At 40.9% G+C, this 13,125-nt stretch overlaps 1 pseudogene; it reads right to left on the minus strand.

Annotated features, from left to right (window-relative positions):
• Positions 1 to 913: 913 nt before the first annotated feature.
• Positions 914 to 1,980, minus strand: LOC131821331 (small ribosomal subunit protein eS1-like; annotated as a pseudogene).
• Between the last annotated feature and the right edge of the window lie 11,145 nt (positions 1,981 to 13,125).

The raw sequence follows: 13,125 nt of genomic DNA on the forward strand, positions 1-13,125 counted from the left end.
CATAACATTATCTCATGCTCATAACAGCCCTTGAGGCATGTATTATAAGACTCTGATTCTACATCTGAGAAAATGAGGCTTATGAAAATGGAATTATTTGCCCAAAGTCAACTAGCAGCTAAGTAGTAGAGTTGAGACCTGAACCCAGATGATGGCATGAAGATCCCCAAAGCACTTATGTGTGTCCATAAGGACCAAATGAGAGAAAATTGAGAGGAATAATAAATAATAACACATTGTTTGATCATTTATTACCATTAGAGCTACGACCAATACCCTGCGGTAATCATGATCAATTTTTTATTTTTGATTAGTTTTTAGTTTTATTTTTCTTAAGCTCCTTAAAGCTGTAGATTCTGAAAGCATAGAAGGAGTTATGGAAGGGCTATGAAATGTGACAGTACAAAGCCAAGATCCCGATACCACTGATTCTGTGATTTATGCTCCCCTTCTGTGTTCTCAAATGATAGAAGACACTGCCCATTCACTGCTGTTTTGAGGGGGACCTGATACAGAGAGAATCTGTTTTCTCCCATTTGAGAACCACAGTGAGCTGTTCTTCTGATTATTTGATGTTTTCCTTTAATTTGAGTGATTCTTGGCTCTCTTTTGAATCCTGTTCCCAAGGGGTCTACAATTATCCCCAAGATGGTCATGAACTTATAAAAAAAATACAAGTAATATTTATTTTAAAAGAAAAGCTTATGGGCTTGTTAAAAGGTAGAAGAGAAGTTAAAAAAAATCAAACAAGTTCCACTAAAGTCTCCTGGTTAGGAGCACAAGCCTGCTATGTAAGCCTCTACCCTTATACTTACTAGTCGTGTGACCCTGGGCAAGGTACCTGATGCCATTAAGTCTAAGATGTCATCAGTTCTGGGACACATCATTATTTTATATACCAATAAAAAAGAAATTTCTTTTTTTTTAAACATCACAAATAAGATTTTTTATTTGTCACCATTAAATGTCTCCATTTAAAGCAGATTCTTGGACTGGTGGCTTATATCCATCAGTTCGTTCAACTTTAGCCCTGGTCTCATCCCCAGTAGCTTTTCTAGAACTACTACCTTCACCATGAAGCTCCATGAGCTTTCCCAATCCAAACTTGGGCTTCTTCAGCATTTTTACTTTTTTTTTTTTTTTTAAGATTTTATTTATTTATTTATTTGACAGACAGAGATCACAAGTGGGCAGAGAAGCAGGCAGAGAGAGGGGAAGCAGGCTCCCTGCTGAGCAGAGAGCCCGATGCAGGGCTCGATCCCAGGACCCTGAGATCATGACCTGAGCTGAAGGCAGAGGCTTAACCCCCTGAGCCACCCAGGCACCCCCAGCATTTTTACTTTTCTAACGAAGACATCATGGAGTGGATAAATGGACTGACAAGCTTTTTCTATATCTTTTCCAGTGCTGTCTGGAATCAATTTATTGACCACTTCTTTCAAGTCATTTGTCTGAACCTCTCGGGTCATGATCTCCATCATCTTTTTCTGAATTTGGAGGACCTGTTGGTCCTGAGCATAAGAGGTCTTCCAAATCTGATTATCGCTTTTTTTAGTATAACCAATATAGAACAGACGAAGCAAATAACCATCGGTAGTCTTGACATCAATGTGAGCTTCGGTCATGGTCTGCCACTTTTTGACCATGTTGCACATCTTGTCACCGGCAAGATGCATGCCATGGAAATTAGGCAGTTTTTGCCCTGAACATCCTCAGTAATTAACTTGAATTTTCTAAATGCAACTTCATCATTCTGCAGATCAGCAAGGCTCATTTCAAAAATGCGACCCTTGAGGCCATCAGATGAGATCTTGGTTCCTTGAGATCTTGTGACTAATGTTTTTCCAATATTTCTTACATTGAACATAGCTGGCGCCTTCACCAATCTTTCTTAGAAAATGGATCAACCACTTTCTTCATGGCTCCCTTTTTGCCACCTTTCGTAAGGCACTTGTTCTTGCCCACCGCCATGGCGCTGCTCAGGGAACCCAACCAATAAAAAAGAAAGTTCTAATGAAACAGTGACATAATCCCATAGCAAAAGTGCTGTGCAGTGTGCGTTGGCTGTTACTGTATGCCTTGAGGTTTCTTGCATTTTTGGGTGGAGGGATCTGACAGTTTCTCTTGCCTTCCGTTGCTTAGTTTGGCAATCCTTTTGGATATAGTGGTAACAAAATATAACCAAGTTTTCTTTTCGTGGGCATCTTTCTTCCATAGGTCCTATAAATCACTTAATTGTCACTGTGCAAGAGAATCGGAAATTGTATACATTCCTCTGGTGATACATGTATTTGTTTTACTAATATCCAGTTGCCTCCCTGCCGTCCTGTTTCCAGCACTTTCAGCCTACACGGTACCTTTTCTTGGCAATGTCAATTCAGAACCAACAGTCTTGAAAACATTAAAAATGTCAATAAAACTCACCATGTTAAGTACTAACATTACCCATAAATTCAAGTGAATTGACAGTCATATCAACAAGTATGACCAAGTATACACACGCACGGGTAATAGCTACCATGCCAGGCTATTGTCTGAGCAACAGTGATTGTAAGACACCACTGATTACAAGGTGCATCCTGATTTCAGGAATGTGAAGTGTGTTCTTAAGATAAATGAAATACAGTCCCTAGGCATTCTCAGCCTGCTTCCTTATTTGAAAAAATGAAAGCAGTAACAGTATTTGCTTTAAGGGATAGCATGAGGATACAGTTAAAATCCTTTAGTACAATGTTGGGCACACAGTAAGTATTCAGAGGAATTAGGGGAAAAAAAAACAGCTGCCATAGTGAGTATCACTGTGAAAACCAGGCATAGGTCAGAAGATTAAAGGACAGCTAGAAATGTCTTAGCCAAATACTAGTGACGTTGTAGAGATGAAACTTTAAAACATGTTTACTGATAGAGGCCATGACTTCATAATGGCACAGTGGTAAATCGTAAAGAGGACTCATTGGTTTCTTTTAAACTGTTTAACTGGTTGTTTGATTGATTTTTAAAAAAAGATTTTATTTATTTATTTGTCAGAGAGAGATCACAAGTAGGCAGAGAGAGGGAGAAGCATGTTCCCTGCTGAGCAGAGAGCCCGATGCGGGGCTCCATCCCAGGAACCTGAGATCATGACCTGAGCAGAAGGCAGATGCTTAATCCACTGAGCCACGCAGGCGCCTCTGGTTGTCTTAATGACAGCAAAAAGTAACCTTAAATTATCTCTAATGGAATACTTTAAGATTTCGAAATATCCAGTTTACTAAAACCCCACATTTGACCCTCTGTGCATTTTTCCTCATTTAGAATCTTTTATATATTGTAAAATGGTACAATAGCTATGAAAACCAGTATGGAGGTTTCTCAAAAAAATTAAAAATAGAACTCTGACATGATCCAGCAAGCCCATTTCTGGGTACTTATACAAAGAAAATGAACTCTGGATCTCAGAGAGATACCTGTACTCTCATGGTCATCGCAGCATTATTCACAATAGCCAAAATATGGAAACAGCCTAAGTATACGGAGATAAATGAATGGGTAAAGAAAATATGGCGTGTGTGTGTGTGTGTGTGTGTGTGTGTGTTTGTATAGAATGGGATATTGTTCAACCATAAAAAAGGAGATCCTCTCACTTGTGACAACATAGATGGACCTGGAGGGCATTATACTGGGTGAAATAAGTGAGACAGAGAAAGAGAAATGCTGTATGATCTTGCTTTGTGTGGGATCCGAACACATCGAACTCATAGAAACTGGGGAGAGAGTGGTGGCTGTGAGGGGCTGAGGGCTGGGGAAGTGGGGAAAGCTTGCTCAAGAGGTACAAACTCAGTTGTAAGAAGTTACAAATTCTGGGGATGACATACACAACATGGGGATAGTAGTTAACAATACCATATTGCAGCCGTGAAAGTCTTTAGGAGAGTAATGCCTAAAATTCTCACTGTAACAACAAGGTGGCAGTTATGTGTGGTGAAGGCTGTGCTAACTAATCTTTTGGGAAACATAGCAATATGTATGTGTATCAAGCCATCACATTGTGTATGTTAAGTTCGCACAATATTCTGTGTCAGTGATATCTCAGTAAAGCTGAGGAAAAAGCAGCGGCTCACTCATTACATGCCACATCGCAGACAGATGCTGGGAACATGATATTAAGAAGAAAGGGTTGCAGGAGAGCACATTAAATTATTATTTCATTTTATAGAGTTCAAACCATGGAAAACTCAACAATATGTTGTTAAGGGATAAAACGCATATAGTAAATACTATAAAGAAAAGCCAGTAGGAGATAAGCACAAGAATCAGGTCAGTCTTCTTACCTCTGGGTGCAGAGACAAGGCCATAGATTCAGGAAGGCATTAATGGGCTTTCCAGTGTAACGGTAATTATTTTTTAAATCTAGGATACTGTATATATAATTTTTACACACGCTATCGTATGTGATTTAGTAAAAACCCAACTTGTTTTTCCTTTTCTAGATTCACTGTTTTCTCCTCTCCATCAATAGTAAGTTCGTAGAAAAACCTGTTAACACTCCTCTTGCTATACCATCTTAATGAGGGTGAAGAGGGAAATGTTTTCGAGCAAGATCACCTCCAATGCCCTGGAGTGGACGGCTCGGGCCAAGAGTGTAGGAAGTGGGGTAAGAGCGAGTGTATTGGGAATATAAACAAACCGACTTACAGAATCCAGTTGTTTTCTCAGGTAATTGTCGATAGTTCAAAACACATTTTTGTTCAACAGCTTTTAAGAGCTGCAAACAGACTTACTGGCAGATTTTCTGATCTATTATGGCAATGGAAACCATCTGATGCCTGTTTTCAAACGTGTTTGCAGACGGCCAGAACTTATGACTCAATTAATAAAACAAACGTGTCTATGAACTTAATGTAATCCTTTTGACCTTAATAAAGTCTTAAATCCTGAGTAAATCTGTTTTAAGATTGAAAAATGTACACAAAAGTGAAACACGCCATACACTTGCTCTAGAGTTTATGACCCTTGCCTCCTGCCACAGCTCCCTAGCTAACTTAGTGCCATTTAAAGTGCTTCCCTTGCTGGTAGCAAATTATAAATCCATATCTCTGTAAGACGCTCTCATCAGCCCACAGGCTTGTGCACAAGTACATACACATACGCGCGCGCACGCACACACACACACACACACACACCACACACAGCTTTCTCTCAGCATTGATTTGGTTGGCAGGTTGAAAAATGACCAAGGACTTTCTGTTCTAATTCTAAATATCATTGTTTGTAATGATAATATGCTGTTCATTTTCCTGGATTTTCCGCTATGAAAATGCTAGACACATTACAATAAAATATATTCTTATGCAAATAATCCAAATAGGGTTTTTTTTTTTTTTAACCCCCAGAAGAATGTCTGAAAGAGCGTCCTGTCAAAAGCAAAATAATAAAGTTTCTCAATAGGCCACTATTCTTTATCTGAGCTGTTAAGTCTCGAAGTTATTATATTATTACTGAATTGAAGGAATAATAAAATAATACTGGAGAGTCAGCCCCTAACCCCTCCCCATACACAGCAATTACAACTCCAGCTGAAAATGACTGAAATTTTATCACATCAAAGAAGACACCAGCCAGCCATGGCTGCATGAAAGCCTTTCTGGAGTTTTGAGTTCGATTCAAAAAAGGGAGCTGTTTGGCATATTCTTCTATTGTTTCCGAGGCCCCTGTCAATCAGCACAGCAGTCAGTGAGGAGCTCTCCTGCTTGCTCCCGCGGCCAATAGGCAAGCCCGTGTGGCTCTTTCAACCTAGCTGGTTATCTAATCTATTTTTATTATGAGAGGAGAGTCCAGTCGGTAGATTTGGTCATGGCTGAAATTAAACTTGGATGTTTTAATGTCATTAGAACATTTGGTTGTCAACCAAATCACGCCTTCCATTATCTGTATTCAAGCCTGCTTTGAATAATTACATTAGTGGAGAAGGGAGGAGAGGCCACCGAACCGGCAAGAAGGAAATGCAGGTCTGTCCTCCCCATGAGTCCGGCTCTATTCTCAAGACACTTCGCAAGAACCTTGAGGATCCTGGCTTCACTTTGGGGTGCGGCGGTAGTTTTGTCTTAGAGGGAAGCTTAATCATTTCTTCTACAAGCCTATATAACAGGATTGAAATCGAAACATTTGTAAATGTTACCATATGTAACATTTGGTATCACCTAAAACTTACGTCATCTTGCTCTGGCGTCTCCAGTCTTGTTGTTGATGGAAAACTTAAACTTACCACGAAGGCAACCGAGTTCCTCATCTACGGCTCTCTTTTGGGTAGTCATCCCCTGCAGTGTTCAGACCCCCTCTCTCAGGACTGCATCAAGGGTTTTTTCCGTATCCTTTTCCCCACATTGATGTCTGTGTGCAGGGGAGGGCCCATGTCTGATGGCAGCAGAGGTGGGACAGAAGGAACTTAGGGTTTTTTTCAGGAATATTCTGCATCCTTCTGAGTCATGTAGCATCCAGTGCTAATGCCTGCTGTAGTGTGGCTGTCTCCCTGGATTATCCACTGGGATAATTGAGGGCCCCTTTGATCTCGAGTTCTCTGAACCTCCTTGTCCTGCGCCAGACTTGTGCTGGCTCATTAGTTCTCCCATTGTCTCCCATCCCCCGCCACTGGCAGGCTTCGGACCACTGGAAGTGTTCTTAGAACCATCTGCCGTCTCTCCTGCTGATGCTGCCACACTTAGTGTTTCTAGAATATCATAATTACTCTTTCTGTATTAGACGTGGTCATGAAAGTAGACCACCACGAGGATGTTCAAGATTCTTTCAATATATTTAGGGTTCCTTTTGTTTGACCTACTTAGGGATGAGGCATCTTCTCCCTCCTTTTATCTGCCCAAAATGTATGACCCTCGCCACCAGCTCCTCCTCTCGGCACAGGAAGGATTTTCCCCTTCCTCGGTGGCAATTCCATTATGAGACATATCCTTCATACTCTTTTACACTGTGGTTAATAATAAGTCTCTGTTCTCAGAGCCCTAAGTTTAACTCTTGCTATACAATGGAATTTAAAAGGAGATTTAGAAACCCTCCAGTGAACTTGGCTTTCCAGCTCATTGTCTTCCTAAGGACTTAGAAGAATTGAGTTTGAGATCCAAGCTGAGCAAAGACTTCTTTGTTCTAAGTTGTACTAGAAGCTCCCATCTCCACCCCCACCTCGTCCTGCCACATCGATCTAATGGGTGAGAAGCCACAGGAAGATATTTATGAAGAATAAAACATATTGTCACTTCAACGTTTCATAAATATTATCTCCATTATATAAATATCTTTCTTTTCAACTGTTGACCACCGTTTATTTTATTTTATTTTAAGACTTTTATTTATTTGACAGAGAGAGAGAGAGAGAGAGAGAGAGCACAAGCAGAAGGAGGGTCAGAGGGAGAAGAAGCAGACTCCCCACTGAGTAGGGAGCCCAATGCAGGACTCAGTCCCAGGACCCCGGAATCACAGCCCGAGCCAAAGGCAGATGCTTAACCGACTGAGCCACCCAGGTGCCCCTATTGACCCCCTTTTATAGCATAATTTTGGTGCACTAGGCTGTCTTGTGGGGAGCCGGCAGTCTCAGTGTTAGGCACGAGACACCCAGTACAGAGAGTGAAGGAGAAAACAAGTCTCAGGTGCCAAATAAAGGTTTTCAAATTGAAGAGGAAGATTCAGAGTGCCTTGGAATTCGTGGGTCCCTTGTGAAAGCGATTGAGAGTATGTGCTACCTCAAAATGGTGGTGCAGTAAATGATGCATTTGTGTTCGAAAAGGCACTGGACGTTCATTGGGAGCAGCACATTGATGTGTTTGTGTGAGTGGGTAGGGCTGACACTTGCACTGGGCAGAGATGCCTAGACTCACGTGTGTTGTTAATTTCTTCTGAGTTGGTACTATCGTGGACAGTCTAGAACCAAACTAGCTGTGTCTGAGAGGTAAGGACTGTAACCATTTTATACTTAGCAAACATTTTTGAATTTGCTACGTTTCAGGGTTCATGGCCTCCCAACATTATTTATCTCTGCAGTCAATAAATCTTTCTTTATTTTACAGTTAGAAATAGAGACCCAGGGAGGGAAAAATGATTTTCTGAGGATACATCTCAACTCATTACTGTGTATTTTGTGGTATTTCTGTGCTGTAATCCTCAAATTTTAATTACAAAATAAGTATCTACATAAAACGTTTGTGCTTCAGTCACAATATCATGAGGTCATCATACTTCCCACTTGGAATTCATCTTTTCAGAGTCTGAAAGAAGCTGGAGAGAGCATAAATTTTAGATCAAATATGGTGGAAATAGAAAAGCAAGGAAAGTATGGGGAAACATTCAAATAATTTTGAGATTAGTTTTCAGCGTTGGGGGATTCTGAAGTTAATATTTTTATATCCACCTAGATGGTACCTTAAATTGAAAAACTACTTCATTGTGAGCTGTGAGATCTTGGTCTTTGGCCCTGCACCACCATAAAATAGATTGGTTGACCTGAAAAAGTCAGCCAACTATTCTAGACTTCCAGTTTCCTTATGGATAAAAGTGAGAGCATTTAACTAGATAATCTCTCTGTTTTCCTCTACTCTTCAGTGAGTCTATGTGAATTCCACACCCCACAGATCTATCATGTCTCTCCAATTCTCAGATCCAATCAATCACCATGTTCTGCTGACTCTGCCCTAAATATTACTTGACTTTATCCATGCCCTTCCATCCCAGCTGTCATTCCCCTTGTTGAGAGCCTCAGTTTCCTTGACTCCTTCCATTATCTCCTCTTTAATGGTGTCAGGATGATTTCATTATCTTTTCTTTAATGGTATCAGGGTGATTTTTCTAAAACACTAATTTGATCATACGAGTCTCTTGGTTATAGCTCTTCTGTGGTTGCTTCCTTGCTGTAGCATAAAGCATGGCTTGCGTGTTCTCGCTCCCCACTTCTTTCTGCCCTTTTCATTTTCAGCAATTAGGCCAATCTGTTCATGTCACTCCCATGCTTCAAAAGTGCAAGAGTTGTGTCAATATTCCTAGTCTCTAGTCCAGGGCCTGGCGTGCCGTAAGTGCTCCGTAGAAGTCCATGGACTGTATTGAGTGAATTCAGTTATCAACTTGGCCCTACAATGGCTGTCATGGCAGTCGCTCACTCTCAGGCTCTTTATCCACAGCCCCAAGTATGGGTTAGGTTGCGTGCTCTGTGCTTCCTTAGCCTCCTCTGCCGACCCCTGTGGCAGCACTTACACGCTGCATGATCACTGCCAGCTTGTTCTTTTGTCTGCTCCCATGGACAGCGAGCAACTTGGTGGGGGGGTGGGATTCGGGTCTTGGTTGCTACTTTATTCCCAATCCTAGCACATGGCAGGTCCCCAACAACTAAAGGACTGAATAAATAAATGAATGAAAGAGTGGCACAAAAAGAGGACGTGATGATATTAATAAACACCTTTTTACATCACGCTGGCTTCTACTTCTGCCAAAATGGGAGGTTAAAGCCCATATTTAAAGAAGAATGAGACTTTACCCTAGTAGCAAATGTCCAGAAGAATGGATTCTTTTGCTCTTAGAACTCTGACTTCAGCCCATTGAGGTGCTGGTGGAAGAGGCAAGTATTGACTACCCGGGAGACATTGTCCTCAGGATGGGGACAGGAAACAGCACTCCTTAGGAGTAGGAAACAGCTGGAACTGTAGAAATGGTGCAGGAACCTTGGAAAAAGACAAATAATGAGAAACCATCAAGCAGCAAAAGCGGAGAACCAGTTTCCGTTGTGTGATTGTGTTGGTTTTTGAAATTGAGAAGGTATTTATTTTACATGTTATGGTAATTAAACAAACAAAAACCTATATGACCAAAAAGTGAAGATTGATACATGCGTTCAATGAGAGCAGGGAAAATTACACTCACGGAGGAAAAGATTCCATATGTTCTCCAATACCTAGGCACAACTGGGTGCCGCTTTAATGACTTTCCAAATGCACCCCGTTGCTCTTAGGTATTGAAGAACATATGGCACGTTTCCCCTTTAACTGTGAATTTCCTTGCTTTTGTCAGTTGGTGTCTCAAGCTTAATGTATTTTAATGCAGCTTTTGTGGGTGTGAATACAGTCCGAAGTTGTTATTAAAGAGGCCATGTTAATAGTATACGCAGATGTTATCTCTTAGTCGTTCCCCAAATATGCTGTGAAAATCTACATACACGGGTCTAACTTTGAAATTGTTAATAAAGGCCCTTCGAGAGTTTCCAAACCGTTCTTCTCAGCTCCAAACTTAGCATGGATGATAAATGACCATTTAGTTGCCAATATAGCACAATATTTCAATTTCCTGCCTTCCCAAAGGTATTTGAAAGGTTGTACGAAGTTCATACTCACAGTATGTGTTGTCTACAACACCGTGATCTCCGACTGGCTAACCTTAACCAAAACCTTTTCAATTAACTGAACACATTCCTGGAGAAAACCAGCCCACTCTAGGTTCTGTATAAATATGTCTTTATTGATTTTCTTGGCAAAGACTCCCTAAATTATGGTGAAATCTGTTCTTTCAGATAATGTACAAAAGGGAACATTGACCATGTAAGACAAACACTAAACGAACAGAAGGATGATCAGCATTTTATCTACAAGAAGTCACAGACTTAACTGTCTGTATTTTGTTGCAAGCACAGCCTCCGAGAATGTTAATGAAAATCTATAGAAAAGAATTTTTAAAAATCCTCACTCATCGTCCTGCCACCCCCTATAAATCAAATTGTTTTCATTTTTTCCTCATTCCCTTCCAGTCCCTGTCCATATGCGTACATAATTTTTACATAATTATACTTCCAGTGTAGAAGCAATTTTGTAATCTCCTTTTTTTTCCTATTTAAGATGATAGCAATTAGAATCGAAGGAAAGCTATATAGCACATTCTTGTGGACAAATAGAGCAGAACCCAGAGTAAAAACAGACTCGTGTACCGAGATTTGCCAGACAGCTAAAGGCCAGCATTTCAAAGTATGGAAAAGTTCCTGACTAGACTAGGTTGGCTCATTATTTGCTTCTGAATCTTCATTGTAAACAATGGAGCCCAAAGAGGGCTCCTCGTGAGTGTTCCATTATTTGGAGTGCCGGGTTGCCCAGAGAAAGGAGCCCAGGGGACAACTCTATTTGGGACTTAATATCATCCAAATAAAAGAAACAGAGCTGATCTCTGCTGAACCTCCATTAGGAAGACGGCAGAACGAGTGTTTCTGAAATGGGTGACTTCTTGGGAAGCTGTCCTTTCTGTTGTCCAAGGACCTTAAACTTGCTGTATAGAGACCAAACCTGTGAGACCAAGGCTCATTTTAAGGGTGGTGAGTAGCGAGCAACAAACACAACGGTGAGTGTTGCAGGTGGATATCATCAGCGCCTACTAGAGTGACAGAATGCCCACGTAAAGATCCATCCATACATTAATGGGCCGAACGCTTTTTTAAAAGTACACGGATAGTGTGTTTCAAGCTGTCATGCGTTTCAGTCCAAGCTCTGTTTAGTATTTGACCCAAGCAGCAGTTTACTTGAGGAAGAATAAGAAATTTCTAGTTTTATTTTCACAAAATCCTCAATGTTAGAGAAATAAGGGAAATCCAAGTTTGTGGGTTTGCTGAGTCCATGTCCTTGGACCAGTTTTCTCTGTTTATCCTCTGTAAGATTTAACAGCGAACAACCATCAAGAGATGGTGCTGCGTCTCTCTTCAGCTAACTATGGTCTTAGCCAGAATGCGGACAGCAGCTGTGGTGCTGTGATTTTTACCAGTGTCTGCAATATCAGAGTTGGTCATCTTTGTTTAACAAAGAAATACATCTCATATGCTCTACAGTTTTTTTCCCATTTTGATCGAAAGTCTAACTGTCCTCCAGACTTAGGAGTCAAGGCTAACTCACGAGACTGTTTTGCTAAAATCATGACAGTCTGACATGTACATAAGAATTGGTGAAACTTTCAGAGAAGATGAAATAACCCTGTTTAGGACGTAATACTGCAGAATTCTTATGCTTCCCCTCCCCAAGTAGCCTTAACAACAGAGGAGTGTGAACTCTCTAGGGGCTCTGGAGCAGTCTGTCACACACTTGAAATTACTTTGAAGATTCTGGTTTTCATCTTGAAATATCATAGGTTTTTGCGTACTACTTCAGGATGTGTTCCTGTTTGTTTTGACTTCCCCAACTATTTTATCTTGTCAGGCAAATTATGTAACTTTTCCTTCTAGATCTTTAAGGCAAAGAGATGTTCCAGAAAGATGTCATATTGTTCCATGGTTTATGCTGGTTGTGTGTGCCTGTTGAAAAAGCGTGACATAGGGCTTTCGAGATTTTATTTTTCAACTCTTCAGAGATGCTTTGGAATTAATTAAATACCAGAGAACCTGAAATACCTGGAGCATTTTGCCACTGAACTTCACCCAGCCTGCCAGATGACTGATGTAAGATAATGAATGTAAAAATGCACAGACCTTGGTGCTACTTGGGTTAGGTTCTAGCACTTGCTGACTTGTTCCTTTCTACAGAGGTGCACCTCCAGCTTCTCCAACTACCTCACTTGCTCCTGTGAAGTTTTCCTGTTAGAGTTTTAGAATGTGATTGAGACAGACCTAGGTTAATAATCACACCTCTGTCACTTCATAGCCTTGTCACTTAGCTTCTCTAATACTCAGTTTTCTCATCTGTAAAGTAGGGAAAATCATGTCCATCTCCAAGGGTCGATGGTGTGAGATGATGTGAGCATCTAACACATGGAAGAAACCTTAATAAGGCTACTTCCTCTTCCTTTGCACTTCGTTGTCTGCTAGGACATCTTGGCTCAATTCTGTAGCTGTTCTTGCTGCTGTGAGCTGGCATTAGTTGGGTCAGGAACGGAGGTCTTCACTGCTAGCATTCTCACTGTTCTCTTTTCTAGGTGTGGGGTATGGGGTTCTTTAAGTGTCATTGATGGCAGCTGGAGATATCCTCACACATTTCATGCGGTAGACAAATAAAGAAATAAAACCCAAGGCAATCTAGGTTAAACGTAGTACCTCTCTCCCCCCATTCCAGCACTTAACTGTGTGCCACTGTGAAACTCCCAGGATTCTAGGATTTTCTTTGGTTGATGGATTTGCATATTGAAATATCT

The sequence above is a fragment of the Mustela lutreola genome, chromosome X (genome assembly GCF_030435805.1).
Source record: "Mustela lutreola isolate mMusLut2 chromosome X, mMusLut2.pri, whole genome shotgun sequence".
In the NCBI taxonomy this organism is placed as follows: domain Eukaryota; kingdom Metazoa; phylum Chordata; class Mammalia; order Carnivora; family Mustelidae; genus Mustela; species Mustela lutreola.